Raw genomic sequence first — 6,897 nt, forward strand, 5'->3', positions numbered from 1 at the left:
AATCTCCCCTCTCCTCAGACCTTGACAAAATCACAAAATGATCAAACACAATTTCGATTATGTATCCATATTGTTCACACTTTGTGTTCTCCCTTACCCCAACTCGTTATCTGCATCCCTTGTTTGTCCGTCTCCGTCTACTTTCTCCCTCCGTCCTGCTGTTGTTTTCCCCCTTTCTCCTTCTGTTCCCTTTGTTATGTCGTGTCCTGATTGGTTCTGTGTCATTGCTCTTCCACGAGCCTACACCATACAAAAATAAATGAATAAGTATAAAAATATATTTTTAAAAAACACCCCGACATTCACGGACCCAGCTTTAGCGGCATTTTGCAAGAATGTATCCCCTGCAAATGTCGGAGTCCCACAGTATATATCGTAGAGTCGAACATATTACAAAGTATGCGATTGGCCAAAAAGGTCCATGGCTCAAGGGGAATGGGTTCAATGATAAATTTCTACAATCTCTGCCAACCATTGGGGCACAAGAGGCTCCAGGAGGCTTTTAGAAGGGGGGGTGGGGTGGTCCTTGTATGTGGGGATTTAAAAAGTCATAACATTCTTTGGGGCCTGAAAATCACGGATAGAAATGGTGAATGTATTGAGAGCTTGATTGATGAATTTGATATGGTGGTATTAAAGGATGGAATGGGGACATGTATTAATCCATCTACAGGGAAGATGTCCCCTCTGGATCTTACTCTCATTTCATCAATTGAAGCAGCAAGATGTGATTGGAAGGTCCATGACAACAACCTTGGAAGTGATCACTTTCCAGTGATCACAAATTATAAATTAGAAAGAGATCTTGAGGACACACAAGGAATGACTTCTTGGAACTTTTCCAAGGCGGAGTGGGTCTTTTCTCATGTCGATGTTCCAATGAAATGAAGGAAGGGATTCTCGATTGTGATATTGATTGCCTCAATAGGAATATTGTCCGAGTTATGAATAACATAGCTGGGGATACAATCTCAACTTACAGAAGCCCAGTGGGAATGAAAATCAAAGTGCCCTGGTGGGATGACAGTTGCAAACAAGCGATCCAGGAAAGAAGGGCAGCTCTTAAAAGATTAAGAAGAACCCTTAGGTTGGAGGATGTCATGGAATATAAAAGGAAAAGGGCATATGCTCAAAGGACTATTAAACAAGCAAAGACTGCCTCTTGGAAATTATTCTGTTCTTCCATTAATTCGGACACCCCACTTACAAACATATGGAAAAGAGTAAAAAGTACGCAGATTGTTAAATCTGGATGGAGATCCATTCCGGTGGTTATTTTCCAGAACAAAACCTTTTGTTCAAATATAGACAAGGCAGAGGCCCTGGGCCATTTCTTTTCTGGAAGTGGAGGAGAGGAGATTGGGACCATACTCTGTGCAGAGTGTTGGTGCTGCTTAAGCAGTCTCCTTGGCTATTGGGCACAATCCTGGATCGGTCACCACTCTGACACAGTATACCAGCATGCTGGCACTCATTTTGCCAACCTCGGAAGGATGACAAGCCAAGTTAACCCCACCTGGTATTAATTCAACAGTGAGCGGGATTTGAACTCAGGATCCTAGGATCCAAAGCCCACCACCCTCACCATTAAGCCAACACCAGGCATGGAAGTGGGGCCGATATCATAAAGTATGATGAGTTGGAAGCTCATACTCCCCAATTCGCAAATCAATTCCTGCTGACCACCAATACAGTTCAGCCTCTAAATTCTTCACTTAATCTCGACTTCACTTTTCAGTAGCTTAAACAGGCAATCCTGAAGGCAAGGAATAGCACCCCAGGCCAAGATTGATTATTATAGTTTCTCATATTCAAGCACATGGATGAAAGGGTGTTGGGTGTGATCCTTAGACTCTTCAATAAGGTTTGGGCTTTAGGGAAACTTCCCTGTGATTGGAAACACTCAATTGTAATCCCTATCCTTAAAGATGGGAAAGATCGTACAGCCCCATCTTCATATCATCCGATTTCTCTTATTTCAGTTATCTGCAAATTAATGGAGAAGATGGTGAACAATCGCTTGGTTTTTTTCCTGGAAAAGAACAACCTACTGTATAAATTCCAGAGCGGGTTCAGAAAGGGACGGTCTGTTATGGACCACATCACAGCACTGGCAAATGAGGCAAGGAAATCCCTAAATAATCAGGAGTCTTCTGGGAGTGTTCCTTGATATCCATAAGGCATGTGATTCAGTTTGGAAAGATGGCCTCCGAAATAAGATAATCAACATCGGGATTAATGGAAGAATGTTTCATGGATTAGGGACTTTTTATCTCATGGATCCTTTAAAGGTGAGGGTAGGTCAGAACCTCTCCTCCATTTTTCGTGCAGATTAGGACATCCCCCAGGGTAGAAGCCGAAGCCAAACTCTCTTTGATATTATGATTAATGATGTAGCTTCACATTTCAAGCTCCACAGAAAGATATTTTTGTTCGCTGATTACATTGCCATGTGGATCCGTTGGAAGAGTTTAGCCCTTTCGGGTAAAAAAAAACAACTCCAGAATGATATCCGTCTTGTGGAGCAATGGGCCATAGACTGGGGATTTAAGCTGTCAGGCAACAAGTCCAAGTTCATCATATTTTCCCACAAGAAAAGGATTGGCATCGTGATGGTAGTTCATGGTACTTCCCTCAAACCATCTTCTGAAGTGTCATTCTTCGGAGTCATCTTTGAAAAGGGATTAACCTGGACTCCGCGTGTTAAGATGCTGACTGGGAAATGTGCTAAAGGCATCGATTTATTACGTTGTCTTTCTGGTACTGAGTGGGGAACACATCGTGATAGTCTTCTTCTGTGAGAAAGCTATTATTCGTTCTCATCTGGGTTATGGTGGCTTGGTCCTTGTGGATATGTCCATGAGCAATCGAAAAAAAACTGGAGATTGTCCAGTGATAAGCCATCCGCATCTGTTTAGGTGCTTTTACCAGCACTCCTGTTTCTGCCCTTCTGGTGGAAGTGGGCAAGATGTCCTTGTCTCTCTGTTGGGAATTTTTGAAAATGAAATACGATTGGGCTTTAACCACCTCATCTGGAAATAACGATCCTGGTAAAACCATATTTGCAAACTGCTGGGAAATATCTAACGCTTGACGGGAACTCCACTTCCCCGCCTTTCGGCCTTGCATGTAAAGCGACTGCTAAGGAAATGGGGTTGGAAAACCTTCCGGTCAATCCCCATCATAAAATTTTTATTTGGGCCCCCTGGACCCTTGAACCCCCTCGCCTCCACGTGGATCTCTGGGGAAAATTGGACACGGGTAATCCTGCAATCACATGCAATCAGACTATTGAGTTTATCAATTGAAATTGGAGTCAATCATTGCATGTATATACAGATGGCTCCAATGAACCTTCTCTTGGAAAGACAGCTGCAGCAATATGCATCCCCGATTTCAGGTTGGTCAGCGTATTTCGGCTAACGAATCATCTCTCGGTTTTCTCGACAGAACTATTTGCCATAGCTATGGCTCTGGAATGGATAACTGAGTTTAATCCTCCCAGTGTGGTTATCCTCTCTGATTCACTTTCCACGTTAAAGGCATTGAAATCCTTACAGGATGGTTGTAGGAATGACTTGGTGCTGGAAGTTTGGCATTTGGTTAATATTGCGAAGTGGAGGAGTCTGGTGGTCGACCTGTGCTGAATCCCTGCTCATGTCGGCGTTGGTGGAAATGAGGCCTGTGATCTTGCGGCGAAGCATGCCCTTAAACTGGAAAATGTCACCCAAATCCCCCTGGGACCATCCAAAATTTAGTCTGGCCAAGGGCCAGATTGAGAAATAAATGGCAATTTCAGTGGGACTCCAGCATGAAGGGAAGATTCTGTCACATGGTGCATCCGGATGTGGTACCTATAGTTAAACTTCCGATGCTTTCCTGGAGAGACCAGGTGGCTCTTGGTAGGCTAAGACTCGGGCACAGCCGCCTAAATTCATATCTGTATAAAATTGGATGCCACCCTACAGGGTTTTGTGAGATGTGCAGGAAACCCAAAGATCTGAATTGTTTATTCATAAATTGCCCTCTTTATGAGGGACCCAGGGAGCATCTTGTGCAGAAAGTAGGAGTAATGGGGATCAAGGTGTTGGATCTACCTGGAGCGTTGAGGCTGATGACCCAGAAGCACCCTCAACTCTATAAGCTGGATCAAAAATTCATGAAGGAGTGTGGGAAATCCATTTAAATTTCTTTACACTCAATAGGATAATAAACGATTTCGATCATGTTGAGGTGCGTGGCGTGGCGTGTATAGAGCATGTATAGAGTGGCGTGTATAGAGCCTGCTGGTTCGGAAAGCGCCATTGTAATTCAAAAAGAAGAAGAAGAAGAATAACGACAGGGCAAGGACGGTCGATGGGCGTGGTCCGGGGAGTTCGGTCGGATGCCATTACAGGACGGTTTTGAGTGTCGAGGGTGCATCGGCTTTGTCTGGTATTCTGTATCCTATTAAGTCTATATTACGATCGAGTGTTCACTCAATTTAACATCTTAATCTTCCGGGGTGCCTTGAGGAGGTGATCAAGGATGATCAACACTTCTAGTGATGATGACGAGGGTTCATCATTTAAGGTTAATCGAACTAGGAAGAGGGGCAGACCACGGCGGGAGAGTTCTGAGGGGTCGGAACCCCCCAAAGTGGTGAAGGGCCCCTCTACCACTGAAGAGTACTATCACAAACTTATGGTTATAAATTCGGTTTTGGATGTCGTTACACCCATAAGCCCTGAAAACCATATAAAAATGGCTCCATTGATTAACAAAGAATTTGGTGATGTGTCTCGTGCCAAAAAGCTCAGATCTGGAGACCACTTCATTAAGTGTAAATCAGTCGACCAATGGGAGAAGGTTATGAAAACCCAGTATTTTGACGGGGTCTGTGTTTTGTGTCATATTCCTCGGAGTCTGAGGGAGAGTCGAGGAGTCATTTACGGGATTGATCCCTCCATTGAAATTGATGATATCACGAGTCATTTAGCGGAGGTCAGAGTTGTTCACGCCTGTCAATACCACCTCGGTGGTTCTGTCTTTTGACACCCCAGTCCCTCACCCTGAAAGTGTTCTTGGGCTATCAAGCCTTCACTGTACGGGAATACATTCCACCTCCTTTAAGATGCGACAAATGCCAAAAGTTCGGTCATACTGCTCCAGCCTGTAGAGGCAACAACGCTGCAGCAGATGTAATGGAGAGCAGGAATACGGCAGCTGCACTCGTGAAGAAATGTGTTGTGCCAATTCTGGTGGTGACCACAGTGCAGCATTAAGAGGATGTCCTGAGTTGCGGAGAGCTGCCCAGATCCAACAGGTGAAGATGCAGGAGAAACCGTCGTCCGCTGAGGCTGTCCGGATGGTCCACAAAATTGGGAAAACTGTGACTCCAGTAAAAGCCGTTGTGAGCGTGTCCAAAACTGAGGGACCGGTTAACGTGTCCACCAGATCGGTTGGAGTCCAGACTGAGATGAAAGACGCAGAATGCCAAACCGAGAGAGCAACCACCGACGTGGTCACAAACCCCACCAAAGAGGGATTCATCGGCTTCATCACTGAAGTAGTAAACTGTACAGCTCGAGCAGGGAGCACATCCGAAAAAAATCCAGATCATCTCCACTACAGCCTTCAAACACCTGGGCTGGGAGGAGTTTACTTTCAAGAGGATCAACAAAATATTCAGCCAATCGACCCAGAAACGGAGAGGTGTGGTCTCCAGGCAGTCCCAGGGATTCCCCTGCTGATTCATGTGAATCATCCAACGATTAACACCAAGTGGAGCACTCATGTATCCGAGCTTATTAAATTCATCAACGATCTTACATCCACACTGGACATAATGCAGGGTAATTCCAGCGTAACGGACGCAACATTGAGACAAAAAATTGCATCACTAATGTTGAAATTTTGAAAAGGTTGGTCATATTACAGAGAGTTTCTTTATTACATGTCGTAATTAGTCTCTATGGCTTTCTGATATTGGTGTAAACCCCACTGTGTAGTCTACTACTAAAGAAAAAATCAACATTTAAGAGGCGTAACAGACGTAACATCGAAATGGACACAACTAAAACTGGCCGGAGCACAATTCTTAAATCCTGCGAAATAACGAATTTGTAGTCTACCTTTCGTTCACGGTAATCAAACTAAGCATTAGTAGCATACTTTCTACATTCCAACGATACGATCTGTCTGTTGTTTGTTAAAATATTTTGAAAAGTTCACTGTAACGGACGTAACTCAGCAATGTAACGGACGTAACTCAGCAATGTAACGGACGTAACTCAGCAATGTAACGGACGTAACTCAGCAATGTCACGGACGTAACCCATGCGATCACATATTGGATAGTCAATGCTGGGGCGCATTTTATATCTATACAATCTCTTACATACATCAGTGAACATTTGGTTGTCTCACAGCTTGTTTTAGCCTCGTTGCTTGTATATGCCTCGTTGATGTTGATCTAAAGGCACAGAGAGAAATGGACCAAATATGTTGATGAGTAGTTACAGCCTGATCCTATATCAGTAATATTCATCAGCGAATACTACTTCGGATTAAAACATTCATCAAATAGCCATATTATCGACAAAATCACGACAGAATGACTTACCGTTGGAAGACGTTGAGGCAGTTCTTTCAAGATGGCCGCCAAATCACGTGACCTCATCCACGGAGTAAATATCGCATAAATTATGAAAATTCAGACCGAACTAAACACCGTCCAACAGAAATCGTTTTGAAAAATACATTTTCGAATTTTATGCTTCATGTCCATTATTTCGTGGAATTACCCTACATTTGTTATTTAATAAACCTGGTTTAAAAGACCCAATCGATTTCAGATTACCGGTTACATCCTTCATTGTATTCTCTGAATAAGCTTACCGGATACACTTTGTTTAC

The 6,897-nt window shown here is 43.6% G+C and overlaps 1 long non-coding RNA gene across 2 annotated transcripts in view; it reads right to left on the reverse strand.

Annotated features, from left to right (window-relative positions):
• Positions 1-6,895, reverse strand: part of LOC147032778 (uncharacterized) — a 15,285-nt gene extending 8,390 nt beyond the window's left edge. For both annotated transcript variants that reach the window (XR_015055355.1, XR_015055354.1), the window contains exons 1-2: positions 6,605-6,895; positions 6,384-6,454 (exon numbers count right to left, since the gene is read on the reverse strand). This is a non-coding gene — a long non-coding RNA (uncharacterized LOC147032778). The remainder of the gene's footprint in view (positions 1-6,383; positions 6,455-6,604) is intronic.
• Between the last annotated feature and the right edge of the window lie 2 nt (positions 6,896-6,897).

The sequence above is a fragment of the Eptatretus burgeri genome, chromosome 2, assembly GCF_056783735.1.
Source record: "Eptatretus burgeri isolate ZD-2024b chromosome 2, Ebu_testis_v1, whole genome shotgun sequence".
Lineage (NCBI taxonomy): Eukaryota > Metazoa > Chordata > Myxini > Myxiniformes > Myxinidae > Eptatretus > Eptatretus burgeri.